Source organism: Zalophus californianus, chromosome 2 (assembly GCF_009762305.2).
Source record: "Zalophus californianus isolate mZalCal1 chromosome 2, mZalCal1.pri.v2, whole genome shotgun sequence".
NCBI lineage: Eukaryota > Metazoa > Chordata > Mammalia > Carnivora > Otariidae > Zalophus > Zalophus californianus.
In genome coordinates, this window is record NC_045596.1 from 196345598 (window position 1) to 196361316 (window position 15719).

Genomic DNA, 15719 nt, shown 5'->3' on the forward strand with positions numbered 1-15719 from the left:
TTTCCTGCCATTTAGAAGACTGGTTATTTTGGTTTCTTCCCAGTCAAAAATAACCACCAGCAGAGGTTGCTAGAGTGCAAGCATCTCTCTCTAGAGAGATGAGGGAATTCTGCACTGCTCTGTCTTTGCTCTGTCACAGGCATGCACCATGGGAAAGCATTTAATGGTAGGGATTTTTTCAAAGAAATTTGAATGTGTGTATTCTACAGGGTGATTTGTGAAATTCTTGAAGGCAGAAGATAAATAGTCTGGACAACTGACCACTGAAGTGAATTCGTATCTGTTTTTCTGGATGTTAATGTGTGAGGAGAGTTAAAATAAATATATTTATTTCACTTTGTAGCCACCAGAGTTCCCAATCTAGCAAAGTTCTCAAGAAAATTGGAACAAATTTCATTTATGTTAAATAACTGTTAAGTAAATGATCCAGGTTTTGGCTTTTTTTTTTTTCAAAGAAAATTTCCAGTAATGAAGACAATAAAGATATTTAAAACATCATTTAAAAGTTACATTTCTCAGAAATATCCATTTAAATCAATTAATTTGTAAAATCAGCTTATTTTCAGATTTTTCAGTATCTGAGGAATGTTTTGAATTGCTAATAGGTTCATTAGGAGTTTTGTTAAACTCTCTCAGTTAAATTCTGAATGCGATTATGCTTTATTCCCAGAGGTTATCCAAGAAAGGAAGTGGAGAATGTTCTTTTAGAAAGCATGAAGTGGGAAAATGTTTAAACTATTTATAGCAGCACTTAGCTGTGGAAATCCCAGACTTTACCATCTATTTATAGTTATTCTTTGGGTTAAAAGGGTGAAACCAGAAATCTTGAAAATGCAGTGTGGTTTTACCCAGCAGTTGAAACTAATAAGCTGTCTTTTGTGGTTATGATAACCAGATACTTATGAGAGTAATTCTGGAAATGGCAATAAATATTTCTTGGCTAAGGGAAAAAAAACAATTAAGTCTAAAGGACCAGTGTTTGTCCTGATTAAGTGATTCTTACTTGGTTTTCTTGGGTTTTCAGGTTAACTGCAAGTTGGATTCTGTTTGTAACATGTAAGCTATCTAATGAAAAGTGGGAAAGAGAGTAAGTTCAAAAACTTTGTGGTTGGGCTAACTGGTTGATTGAATCTGAATAAAAAGAAAGCCAGGTAAAATTACCAGGCTTCTAAACAGACTTGAAACATCCCACTCAGAAACACCAATTTCTGAAAATTCCATCAGACTATAACAGAAATTTTCCTATGGCCTTTAACATGTAACACAGGATTTGCACTTAAGATGTATGGACTATATAATCTATCGACCCTTAGGAATTTGTGTTATTTTCTTACTACATTTTTCTGGAGGAAAAAAGACAAGTTAGGAGGTTATTGCAATAGAAGTTCAGAGCTTGGGCGCCTGGGTGGCTCAGTCGGTTAAGCGACTGCCTTCGGCTCAGGTCATGATCCTGGAGTCCCGGGATCGAGTCCCGCATCGGGTTCCCTGTTCAGCAGGGAAGTCTGCTTCTCCCTCTGACCCCCCCCCCCCATTCTATCTCTCTCAAATAAATAAATAAAATCTTTAAAAAAATAAAAAAATAAAAAAAAGAAGTTCAGAGCTTAAAAGAGTTTGGCTTAGGGCAGAGGCCATGATACTGGAGGGAAGGGACATGCTGTGAGTCTTTAGGAGTATAATCGGTTGGCCTTGTTGAGGTGGTAATTGTTAAGAATGAACTCTTCCAACCAAAGGGAAAATTTTGCTATAGACATAATGTTATTTTTGGCTATATATAAAAATGTAGAGATAATTAAGAAAGAATAAATGGTGATGTATAAACAAAAATATTATGTTGCTGCTTCAACTTCCTTTGCATACATCTCACACAAAATCCCACCTAACTAGAATTTAATAATCATCACTAATACAAATCCCACATGCTTTTATTCCAGTCAGCTTGGACAGAAAAATCAGGCCTCAACATGCAATTATGTATGCACAATGCACTGAAGTACATGATCCACCACTGCCATTTCTTTTTATTAAGTCCCATTCTGTTGCCTGGGTAGCCTATCCTAGTATCACCTAAGGGCATAACCTAATCCTCCTCCTGAACCTGACCTATTCATGCCTTTTAAGCTGAAGGATAAAATTTAACCAATTACTTCCTTTCCATCCACCTATGCCAGTGATGTCTTTTCAATTTCCACAGCACTAGTTGCTGAGGGCGTGCATTTATCACTTAATTACATGTGGCCTTACGCCACCGCTGACGCCATTGTCCTTTCTATTTTGTTCCTGTCACGGCCCCACTTGAGCACTTGTTTCCTGTGGCCTTTATGGTTCATCTGCGTGCATCACTGGAACCTCTCCTCAACCCCCTGGTTTTCTCTTGTTGAGGACCTGGCTGATTTCTTTGGAAACGACATGTGCTGCATTCACCACAGGAAGTGTGGGGTGACAGGTTAGAGCCCTAGAAGTCTCACCCTATCTCTGCCATCAACATTCTGAGTAATTCTGGACAACCACCTAAGCTCTGTAAGACTCTAATTCCTCTGATCTGAAGTGAAAGATTGGGCCAGGTCATCTCTAAGGTCCTTCTGGATCCACATGGCTTCATTCCCTCCCCTCTGACCCCTGGCTGATCTGTACTAAACGCCAAGGACCTGTAGGTCATCCCACTTACAACCTGTCACCAGACTTGTAGGTAATATCTGCAACCTTACCCATCCCCACCACCAAAATCTAACAGTATTGTGAAGGGAGTCCAAGCAGGGTAATGAAAAGATGGCAACTCCTATTCCAAAGCTCCCTTATGGGCCTAAGGGTACCTGAGACTTTACAGAAATAGCCACTTCCACAGTGGATGTGGCCTTGTTGTATACTGGAACTGCTTTCCGTACTTGCATGAGTAAATGGACATAATACATTTAGCCTGAGGGTGTCATGGGACGGGACCTCAGTAGATGCAGCTGTGATGATCAGAATGTGGAATACAACTCTCCCTTTCTGAGCTTGGTCCTTGAATCTTGGCCTCTCATGTCTGCTTGACTTTGCCTAGTCCTGTCAGGATGCAGGATGCCCTTCTGCAGGGCTGCTGGTGGGATGGTTCTCAGTAACAGTGGGGCTGAGTCCAGATTGCCAATTGGCAGGAATCGGAAGTAGAGTTGGATTGGAGGCAGACTAGTGGCAGTCAGTGCAGGATCTGGGATCATCCGAGCTGAGATCCGAGAGCTGCTTCCCTTTCCTTCTGGACCCCAGCTGTGCTCACTGGTAATGGCCTAGGAGTCATAGCACCCAGCTACGAGGGCTTGCCAGCCAAGGTCATGATTGTCCATGACAGAACTTTGAGTGAGGAAAGAGATGGATACCTGATGACCAAACAGAGTCCTCTTTGTTACTGTTAATCCTTCCTGGCATTGTTGCACCCTCCCCTAACCTACTTTAGTGACTCTCTAATCCATTAGCTCAAGGTTGGGGATGTCTACCTCCCACCTCCCTTCTTCCAGGATGACTAGTGTCTTTGAGCAGATCTGGTAATATTTGTCGGGGAAAAGGGAGGTTGGGCTAATGTGTGTTTAAGTCACATGATCTAAGGCTGATCCCAAATGCAGAAACACTCAGGGAAATCTTGGGGAGTATGAGTTGTCTCTCAGAAACATGCTGGTAGATACTCTGAGGCACACACCTTTTTGTACAGGCCTTATTCCACTCCCTCCAGTCCTGGTATACCCTGGGTATGCATACTTTGGCTAAATAAATGCATGCTGATGGCCATTTTCAGTTTCTTCTGAAAGTTCATTAGTTTTTATGTGTCATGAATAAAAGACACACTAGAAGAATGAATTATTTTAAAAGTATACATGGAGGGCTGTACTGAAATTCTGGGCCTAGGGCCCAGGCACAGTGCTTTTGTGGGGGAAAAAATAATCCCCTCATGTGGCTCCAATCCACAGCTGGGGTTGAAATCCACTGCATTAGAATCATGAGAAGAAAACAAATGACTCAACTCTCTACCTTCCATCTTTGGCCTCATTTGTATTCAATCTCCCAGCAAATCTTGTTTCATACTGGACTGATTTTGTTTTTATGTGTTCTACCCTGGTGGCTACTTTGGCAGAATCATTTAAGGAATCACATTTCTTTATTATACCTCAGATCAAAGTGTCTAACAGTACAATCAAAGCAATCATGAAACTAACCTCCCAATTTTATATGGGAAAATTAACTCTACATGGTGCTTAAATACTTGTGATAAACTCTTTGTGTTCTCAGATAAGAAAGTGGCTATTTTTCTTGAGCTAACAACCAACCAGTACAGCTATGTGGTCATTGGTAGTGACAGTGAAAGCCTGGAATAGAGTTGGAACTGAACTCTTAGCTCGTACAGTGGATGATTTGCATGGCACATGGAATCTTCCTGTATTCCACCATGTAGTATAGAAAGGAATATGGTTGAAGGCTGTGCGGCTGGAGGCTTTGAAGAATTGCCTGAGGAACTATACATGGTCAGCACATGAGAATAGAGGAGAGAAAGAGGGCATCTACTAAAAAGAATAAGATAACTTATCCACTGTATTTTTCATTGAATCAGAAAGGACAACCTCTTGAAGAATAAACAAATTAGAGCACCTGCTGGGAAGCCCATGGGAACCAACAACGGTAGTTGTTTTATGGGGTTCTTTTGTGGCCATCTTAGAGGTTCAGTACAGCCCTGATATAGTGGGAAAACTGAGGGCTGAATTATAAACACAACACAGCACACATCTCCAGACTTCTCATTGAGTGTTACAAATGGTTTATGTGGCCCTTCTGTATTCACAGACTCCAGGTTAAATGTCAAACATTTGTATTATTTAGGGTTAGTCATGAAGCTACATGGATTAAGATGCTCTTGCTGGGATTCAATAATGCAAGGATCCATCCAATTGACCCTTAGAGATTTTCATTTGGACATGCTACAAGCTCCTTGGATTTACTTAGTGTGTATTCAAATCTATGTTCATTCTCCTAAGGCTCTTTATCCTTCTATTATCCCTATTTTATGGAAGTAAACTATCCTCCTATCAGCCTATAATCTCTGTAATCTAAGGCAATCAACAGGTCCTACTGATTGTACTTGAGAAAGACTCCCAAATCTTTTCCCTACTTTCCACCCTCACTGTCACGGCCCTGGCCCAGATCCTCATAACCTTTCTCTGTCTCGTGCAATAACCTCACAGGTCCTTTTACCTCCAGTCTTGCCCCACCAAGTCATCCACTACACTCTCATCAGAATGACATTCCCCAACCACAAATTCCATCACACCTTTTTCCTGCTTAAAAACTTCTAGTGGCTTTCCAGTGCTTTCTAAATTAAGGCAAACTGTCTTTGCATGAAACTCCCTGCTTTTCACTAACTTGTTCCAGTCTCCATTTCTGGCATCATAGCCACCCTCTCCGCATCTCAAACCATATGCACTAGTCTATACAGATGGATAAATTACTGCTCTGTATAAGTGTCATATAGTTACATCTATATGTTTTTATCAGTACGGTTTCCTTCCTGAATGGCCTCTTCACCACCTTCTCTCTACCCAGAAATCCCATACACATTTTTGGAGGCAAATTCAAGTGCCAACTTCCCTAACATTCTCCTCTTCCTTCCTCTGCATCCCTCAGCCAATTTAATTCTTATCTTCGTGGTAGTGTAAATATACCTCCATGTGATAGACTCAAGTACATCTCTTTCTTTATCCTAGTCAATGGGCTTCCCAGATGCAAGGATTATAGCTATTTTTTGAAACCTCCATGTCAAACAGGTGCATGTTTGGGGAAAAAAAAGTGTATGTTTGTTCAAACTGGGAAACTGGAAGTGACTTTATTTATTGAACTAGAACTCCCTGAAACTTCAAATCCTTTGGCTTTACTTCTCACTCTTTCACTTGGAAGAGTTTACTTACAACTCCATGAATTCCTATTGATACTTTAAAGAGCAAAAGACTGTTTTTCCAGGGTTGTTACAAATTCAGCCCAGTCTCTTAGACTTTCCACAAATCTTGCATGGTCAGTGATTCTAAGGTACTGGAATAAAGATTCTCTGGTGAGTACCTTGTACTTATTAGGACAAGAAAACAAACATTTTTGAAAGATTTTCAGAAAGAAAGATTGAACTCAGAAAGGGTTTCTGGTTAACCATACTTACCAGGGAATTCAGAGTAGTACCACATTCCTGTCTCTGAATATCATGGTTAGCTGAAGGATTATTAAATTTGAAAGCAGTAAATAATGTGACATATTGCTTAGCAGGCTGTAGAGTTCCATTTGTGAACCTAAAAGTCTAATCTCCACTTTCTTCACCAAGTCCTCAGCTTAGTTTTACTGTATTAACATAATTCAATTAGATGACATATTTGATTCTTTACATCATTTTAACTTACGTATGATTTTTTTGTTATTGTCTGTACTCTTGACTTTGAGACGCTCATCCATTTCACGAGAAGTATGCTGCCATTGTCCTGAACTCATTTGCTATTTTTATCCCCAGGGGACAATTTATCTTGTTGGGAGGAGGTAGCATTACATTATTGGTTAATTCTAAATCTCAAAATTGGCACTGTGGTTTGAGAACATTCACACGGTGTAACAACTACATGTGTTGAATTGATTTAAATCCTCCCCTTTCCCTCTTTTCTTTAGAAGCTGTTGTTAGTTATTATGGCTTAATTTTTACCTGCTGGCAAGTAAGTACTCCAAAAGGGGGAAATAGCATGCCATCCTTGTTGCAGCAACCGCTCAGGCCTGGCACATTTGTGATTTGCGACTGTGTTTATCTTGTGCCAACCCACGTTCCCTCCTCCAGTAATGCCTCTGTTCTAGCAGTTTCCCTGGGGGTGAGGGTGTCCTATGTGGCTGCAATAAGAATCCCATGCATTTATTTCACTGGAGAGGAGAGGGAAAAGGAGGCAAAGCACTATGAACACAGAGTAACTGATACATAAAGAGCCTTTCCAAGGAAAAATTTCTCTCACATTTTCAGTCTTTTGGAAATTTATTTGGAAAAAAAGGTTTTGGAATCAGATGGTTAGAATTTGAATCTCCTTCCTGCCACTTAGAAGTGGGTGACCTTGGGGCGCCTGGGTGGCTCAGTTGTTAAGCGTCTGCCTTCGGCTCAGGTCATGATCCCAGGGTCCTGGGATCAAGCCCCGCATCGGGCCCCCTGCTTGGCCGGAAGCCTGCTTCTCCCTCTCCCACTCCCCCTGCTTGTGTTCCCTCTCTCGCTGTGTCTCTCTCTGCCAAATAAATAAATAAAATCTTAAAAAAAAAAGAAGTGGGTGACCTTGGCAAGTGACTTAACCCTCAACAGTAGCCATTTCTTCTATTACATTAATCCCTTTAATCTGTGTTAGCAATATCTTAAAAGGCAGTTGACTTTTCAGCCTTGCTCAGATCACTGTCAAGGAATGCAAGTTCTGAACTGGGAATAGAAATCTGGTTTCTTTATGGGCTAACTTAAGTCAGCCTACTTAAGTAGGGTGAAAACTTTAGACCCCAGAGAGTTCTACCGGGCTGCCCGGGAACGGTGGCAGGAGGAGGGTCACAAAGGGAGATGAAGGGGGGACTGGAAAACAAGGCTGGCTTTGCAGTTTTGACTGGGCACGTACTTGTAGGTAGCGTCACTGGGTAAAGCAAGTGCTTAAGGCCGCCAGGACGGCGGGAGGAGAACCAGAAATCATGCGGCCAATCTCCCCCTCTCCAGACTGTTCTGATCTTCTTCATCCAAGCCTTTTCTTCCAGTGGGAGGGAGAAGATGAGAGGAGAGCCAAGTTTTTCCTTGCGGCTCCAATATCTCTCCCCCCTGTTTTATCTGCACAGTACATTGCAGTGCACTGGGCACAGGGGATTTGCCTGCTTCTCTGACAAAAGCTGGTATAAAGCTAGGATGCGAGGCTGAGAACACTGTATGAAAAAACACAGATGCTCACGCTGTGACCTTCTTCATTAACTCAAGCCTCAAAAAGAAAAAGGGCAAGGAATATTAATCTGAGCTGACGTGGAGCTTCTCACCACTCTTGGATTTCCTAAGTATTGGCAATTTGGGTGACAATAACTAAACAAATGCACGTTAATGCCTGGGCTGCATGAACAAACACATATGCAGAGAAAAGGATAGAGGCCCAAACTAGATGTTTAGACCATAGTCCTGGAATCACAGAGTTGGGGGCATATCTGACAGACCGGTCACTACTTTTCCAGGACTTACTAGAAGCAGGGGACTCATTTTCCTTCTTTGCCTCCACCACCCACTTGGAGCTACTCCAGAAGTCCTGGAGCTCTTTTCTGAGGAAGAAACTCCATAGTTGACAGAGCTGGAAGTTGGGGGTCTCAAAGCTAAGCTGACTGGAGGTTTGCCATGGACCATCATTGGCCCGGCAATGGGGGTTCTTAGAGGCTCTGGATCAATAGCCCTGACACTTCTCTTCCCAGGCCTGAGGCACTAGGGTCCCTCTGGGAGCCTTCTGTTAGCCTCAGATGGCCAGTTATGGAAGGGGATGTCCTGGCAGAGCTGAGCCTGGCACCACCCATCACAGCCATGTTGTTCCTTGGAACTTTTGGCCCCAGCACAATACAGTTGCCATGTAAGCCTCATTTGATCTATGGAAGGGATGGAGAGACTCTGAGGTGCTACAGGCTAGCCTAGAAAACAGTGTGAAGGTGTCCTGAGACCTATAAAGTAGGCCTGGGATCCTGAGGCCCACAGCTCTCCCTGGCCCAAGTCAGCCTCATTACCCACAGCCTGCCCATTGTCACCCCGGGGCCAGGGACGCCCCCAAGTCTGAAATGTTTTCCCACTTACGTGGCTGCAGAAGTCCTGATCCTCCCACATGTGTGTTTTCCTCTGCCCTCGCCTTTTCCCTTAGCTGTCATGGCCTGACTTCATTTCTTAACCCTTCCCCTCTCCCAGGTCTTAATCCCCTTAAGCCATGTCACCCCAGCGGTGCCACAGAGAGGAGTCCCCCTGACACAGGGAGTGTTTAAGCTAAAACTGAAGACAAGTTTGAACCACAGACGGGGAGGGAAGGGTGATTGGACTGATTGAAATGCTAGGTGACTCCCAATCCTGAGATCCTTGGAGTTCTAGCAGTTGTCCTGTGGGAATCGACTTCACTCCTTCCTGATCCAGGAAGTGAGGGCCTGGCCCACGGCAGCTCCCTTTGTCTGCCCACTGGCTGGCTGCCCAGCAGGCCAGTCGGGTCCCCTTGCCCTTGTCCTCCTGTACCCACCCCTTTTAAATGGTGGGGCAGAGCTCCAGAGATAAGCTCCCCTTCCTTGGGTGGAGACCCCAGACCTCCTCCCCATGGCAGACCGTGTCTGCCTCCTTGGGAGCAAGTGCTACCATTCCCACACCCTTCTTTTGGGCCAGTGGTCAGGTTAGGACAAAGTCCAAATGACCTGAAAAGAAAAATGGAGGCGGCAGAGCCCAAGACTAGGTTAGTTGTCTGGGGCACTGAGGACAATGTCTGTATTAAGATGTTTGAGAAAAATGAATAATCTATAGAATTATTTTCTGCTTATTTCAAATGTATAGTAACTCAGTTAATAAGGGTCAGACCAGGAAGCAAGTGCCAGCCAAGACTGTTTCTGTGGAGTTCTAAACACCTTGCTAACAGACTTATCTATACACTAGAATCTGGGGATGGTTGGTATTTTGTAACTAGTAAGATGCAGATACAAGTGATTTCTTCTGAATTACTTTCACTTCTAGAAGGCACCTAGAGGTACTATCAGCTGGAGCATTCCACTGGTCAGAAAGAGTCAAAGATTTGTAATGTTCTATGGTTGCTCTCTAGAACTCAAGAAATAAGAACCCCTTGGTAAAACCCCCTGGTCCAGGAGTTAAAAACAAATTGCCAAAATTACAATGTAATACTGAAAAAATACAACAGCTAAATTGGTTGAAGTTAAAAAAAAAAAAGCTACAAAAGAATCAGCTTCATTGGAATAGTGGATTGATTGTGACAGCCGGTGCTTTGAACCAAAGGAAAGGAAGCTTTTCTGGCACCATCTTCATGAAATTCCAATCACAAAATATCTTTTTCTCAGCATTACAAGGCCTAAGCAGTCACCCTACAGCATCTGAAGCAAATGCTGGAGCTGAGCCACAGGAGCAGAGCCTGTTCCCCAGCACAAGACCCTGTCCTCAACAGCCACCAGGTCCTCGCAGTGGCACTGGTCCGGTAGCAAAGGGGGCAGTGGGTATTGAGCGGACGAGAGTACCCCTGCTCTTCTGAGAGACTGCAGTGGAGGAAGATGTCGCCATCTGAATAAAGCCTGTTTTTCCTCCTGCAGCTACCCCTGGAGTTTTTACATTGGGTGCAGATTTTCAAATTCATGAAAAACATTGCAGTAACTAGGGAATGTATCCAATATTCATAAATTATAGAGCCAAGTAGAAAAGCATGGAAGAATTATTCCTTCATTTTCATCTTAGCCTATCAAAAAGGTGGCCACTTTCTTTTTCTGAATGATCTGATACTATCCTAAGCTCCCATGGGAAAACTTAAGAGGCTTGTTGATTTACAAATTCTAAACTCTCTCTGCTCAAAGCAGTTTTCTGCTTTAGTTTTCCATTTGATTTTTCATTCCATTTATTTCTCTTTGCAGATTTAGTGGATATATGCCTATCTCTATTCTTTTAATGGTTACCTTTGAAATTGTGTATATACACTTCATGACATAAAGTTAATGACTATTTTATCATTCTCCTAGATAATACAAAGATTTTAGGATGCTTTTTGCTCCATTGACCCTAACTTCCAGTTTATACACTCCTGATATACCATATTTTGAATTATTTTCATATTTCTGGGTTTTTTTAATTTAATTTAATTTTATTATATTAGTCACCATATCTTCTTTAACCAGTCATCCTTTGAAGGGCATCTCGGCTCTTTCCACAGTTTGGCTATTGCGGACATTGCTGCTATGAACATTGGGATGCATATGGCCCTTCTTTTCACTACATCTGTGTCTTTGGGGTAAATACCCAGGAGTGTAATTGCTGGGTCATAGGGTAGCTCTATTTTTAATTTTTTGAGGAATCTCCACACTGTTTTCCAAAGTGGCTGTACCAACTTGCATTCCCACCAAGAGTGAAAGAGGGTCCCCTTTCTCCACAACCTCTCCATCATTCATTATTTCTTGCCTTCATGTATCTGTTTTTAACCTCACAGATTGTCACTGTTATTATTAACTTAATGTGTATTTAAGGTTATCCATATGTTTACCATTTTTGTTTACTTACCAAATATTTCGGGCTTTCTGGGATTGTCTCATTCTTCCTGAAGCATATCCTGTAGATGTGACTTTACGGAGTTTTTTGGTGGTTAAATAGTCTTGATTTCTATCTACCTGAAAGTGTCTTTATGTCACCTCATTTTTGGAAGTTAATTTCACTAGATTTGTAATTCTGGATCTATAATTATTTTCTAGAACATTGCAGATATTCCACTTTCGTCTGGCTTCCATTGTTGTTATTAAGATTGTAGTCAGTCTAAGTGATATTCTTTTGCAAATAATCTGGTTGCTTTTATAATTTTGTCTTTAGTATACAGCATGACTGAGGTGTCTATGCATAAATTTATATTTATTTGCTTTATATATTATAACACTTTTCCAGTCCTGGAAAATTCTTGGTGATTATCTTTGAAGCACAGACCATCCCTGACTTACAATGGTCAACTTAACAATTTTTTTACTTTATGATGGTATGAAAGTAATATGCATTCAGGAGAAACTGTACTTTGAATTTAGATCTTTTCATGGGCTAACAACATGCAATATAAAATTCTTTCATGCTGCTGGGAAGTGGGAACAATCAATCATGCAAACACAGTGATAAATAATTGACACACTGACAACCATTCTGTACCTGTACAACCATTCTGTTTTTCATTTTCAATGCAGAATTCAATAAATTACATGAGATATTCAACACTTTATTATAAAATATGCTTTGTGTTAGATGATATTGTCTAACTGTAGGCTAACATAAGTGTTCTGAAAATGTTTAAGTTAGGCTAGGCTAAGCTATGATGTTTGGTAGGTTAAGTGTATTAAATACATTTTCAACTAATAATGTTTTCAACTTAAGGGTTTATTGGGACATGGTCCACTGTAGGTAGAGGAAGGTCTGTAATCTTTTAAATATTCTTTAAAGATCTCTGTCCTTCCATTATTCTACCACTTTATTCTGAAATTTGAAATGGACATATATTGGACTACCTCATTTTATTGTTTATTTCACTTTTCTATTTTCTATTTGTCCTTTTGTGATTCATTCTAATGACCAAAAGACACATGAAAAGATGCTCAACATCACTAATCAGGGAAGTGCAATTTAAAACCACAATAAGATATCACTCCACACCAGTTAGAAGAGCTAGTATCAAAAAGACAGGAAATAACAAGTATTCATGAGGATGTTGGTGGAAATATAAATTGGTGCAGCTGCTATAGGAAATGGTATGGATTTTCCTCAAAAAATTAAAAAAGAACTACCACTTGATCCAGCAATTCCACTTCTGGGTACTTATTCAAAGACAACAAAAATACTAATTTGAAGAGATATATGCACCCCTAAGTTCATTGTAGCATTATTTACACTAGTCAAGGTATGGAAACAACTTCAGTGTCCATTGATAGATGAGTGGATTTAAAAGGTGTAATACATTTTGAGCAATTTCTTTGGATAGATTTCCCAGTTTACCAATTTTCTCTTAAGTTGTGTTTAATTTGTACATTATATTTCCATTAAATATTTTTTCTTCCCCCTTGGGCATTTTTGGATGTGATTTTAAATCTTTTAAAAATCTCTGTGTTCCTCCTCTACCCCTTCACTCCCTCATAATGTATCCAATTTATCTCTTGAAGAACCCAAGTTATTTGATCTATAATTTCCCACCATGTAGATTTTGGTGATTGTATGCTCATGATACAATTCAGCATGTTCAGCATGTTCCTCTGTCCTCTGCTAATTGGTGGCTGAAACCACTGATTGGATCACGCTCTGACTCAATGCCTTTATCAAGCCTTTTGGAAGATTATGTCAGGTTGTCTCTTCATTTTGTTACCTTAGGAGTCACTAATACTGACACTTTATGTCTATTTCCATTGATGGAGTGTTACAAAGGAGGACAGTCTTCTTTCATTTCTTTTTCTTTTTTTTTAATTTTATTATGTTATGTTAATCACCATATATTACACCATTAGTTTTTGATGTAGTGTTCCATGATTCATTGTTTGCGTATAATACCCAGTACTGCATTCAACACGTGCCCTCTTTAATACCCATCACCAGGCTAACCCATCCCCCCATGCCCCCAGAACCCTCAGTTTGTTTCTCAGAGTTCATAGTCTCTCATGGTTCATCTCCCCCTCCAATTTCCCCCCCTTCATTTTTCCCTTCCTACTATCTTTTTTTTTTTTAACATATAATGTATTATTTGTTTCAGAGGTACAGGTCTATGATTCAACAGTATTACACAATTCACAGCACTCACCATAGCACATACCCTCCCCAATGTCCATCACCCAGCCACCCCATCCCTCCCACCCCCCACCACTCCAGCAACCCTCAGTTTGTTTCCTGAGATTAAGAATTCCTCATATCAGTGAGATCATATGATACATGTCTTTCTCTGATTGAATTATTTCACTCAGCATAATACCCTCCAGTTCCATCCACATCATTGCAAATGGCAAGATCTCATTCCTTTTGATGGCTGCATAATATTCCATTGTGTGTGTGTGTGTGTGTGTGTGTGTGTGTGTGTGTGTGTGTGTGTGTGTATACCATTTCTTCTTTATCCATTCATCTGTAGATGGACATCTTGGCTTTTTCCATAGTTTGGCTATTGTGGACATTGCTGCTATAAACATCGGGGTGCATGTACCCCTTCGGATCCCTACATTTGTATCTTTGGGGTAAATACCCAGTAGTGCAATTGCTGGATTGTATGGTAGCTCGATTTTCAACTTTTTGAGGAAATTCCATACTGTTTTCCAGAGTGGCTGCACCAGCTTGCATTCCCACCAACAGTGTAGGAGGGTTCCCCTTTCTCCACATCCCCGCCAACATCTGTCGTTTCCTGACTTGTTAATTTTAGCCATTCTGACTGGTGTGAGGTGGTATCTCATTGAGGTTTTGTTTTTATTTTTATTTTTTTAAAGATTTTATTTATTTATTTGAGAGAGAGAATGAGAGAGAGAGAGAGCATGAGAGGGGGGAGGGTCAGAGGGAGAAGCAGGCTCCCTGCTGAGCAGGGAGCCCGATGTGGGATTCGATCCCGGGACTCCAGGATCATGACCTGAGCCGAAGGCAGTCGCTTAACCAACTGAGCCACCCAGGCGCCCCTCTCATTAAGGCTTTGATTTGGATTTCCCTAATGCCGAGCAACGTTGAGCACTTTTTCATGTGTCTGCTGGCCATTTGGATGTCTTCTTTGGAAAAATGTCTGTTCATGTCTTCTGCCCATTTCTTGATTGGATCATTTGTTCTTTGGGTGTTGAGTTTGATAAGTTCTTTATAGATTTTGGATACTAGCCCTTTATCTGATATGTCATTTGCAAATATCTTCTCCCATTCTGTTGGTTGTCTTTTGGTTTTACTGACTGTTTCTTTTGCTGTGCAAAAGCTTTTTATCTTGATGAAGTCCCAATAATTCATTTTGCCCTTGCTTCCCTTGCCTTTGGTGATGTTTTTAGGAAGAAGTTGCTGCAGCTGAGGTCAAAGAGGTTGCTGCCTGTGTTCTCCTTTAGGATTTTGATTGACTCCTGTCTCACATTGAGGTCTTTCAACCATTTGGAGTCTATTTTTGTGTGTGGTGTAAGGAAATGGTCCAGTTTCATTCTTCTGCATGTCGCTGTCCAATGTTCCCAACACCATTTGTTGAAGAGACTGTCTTTTTTCCATTGGACATTCTTTCCTGCTTTGTTGAAGATGAGTTGACCATAGAGTTGAGGGTCCATTTCTGGGCTCTCGATTCTGTTCCATTGATCTATGTGTCTGTTTTTGTGCCAGTACCATACTGTCTTGATGATGACAGCTTTGTAATAGAGCTGGAAGTCCGGAATTGTGATGCCACCAGCTTTGCTTTTCTTTTTCAACATTCCTCTAGCTATTCGGGGTCTTTTCTGGTTCCATACAAATTTTAGGATTATTTGTTCCACTTCTTTGAAAAAAGTGGATGGTATTTAATGGGGATTGCATTCAATGTGTAGATTGCTCTAGGGAGCATTGACATCTTCACAATATTTGTTCTTCCAATCCATGAGCATGGAACGTTTTCCATTTCTTTGTGTCTTCCTCAATATCTTTCATGAGTATTTTATAGTTTTCTGAGTCTAGATTTTTTGCCTCTTTGGGTTAGATTTATTCCCAGGTATCTTATGGCTTTGGGTGCAGTTGTAAATGGGATCGACTACTTAATTTCTCTTTCTTCTGTCTTCTTGTTGGTGTATAGGAATGCCACTGATTTCTGTGCACTGATTTTATATCCTGCCACTTTACTGAATTCCTGTATGAGTTCTAGCAGTTTTGGGGTGGAGTCTTTTGGGTTTTCCACATAAAGTATCATATCATCTGCAAAGAGTGAGTTTGACTTCTTCTTTGCCAATTTGGATGCCTTTTATTTCTTTTTGTTGTCTCATTGTGGTGGCTAGGACTTCTAGTACTATGTTGAATAGCAGTGGTGATAGTG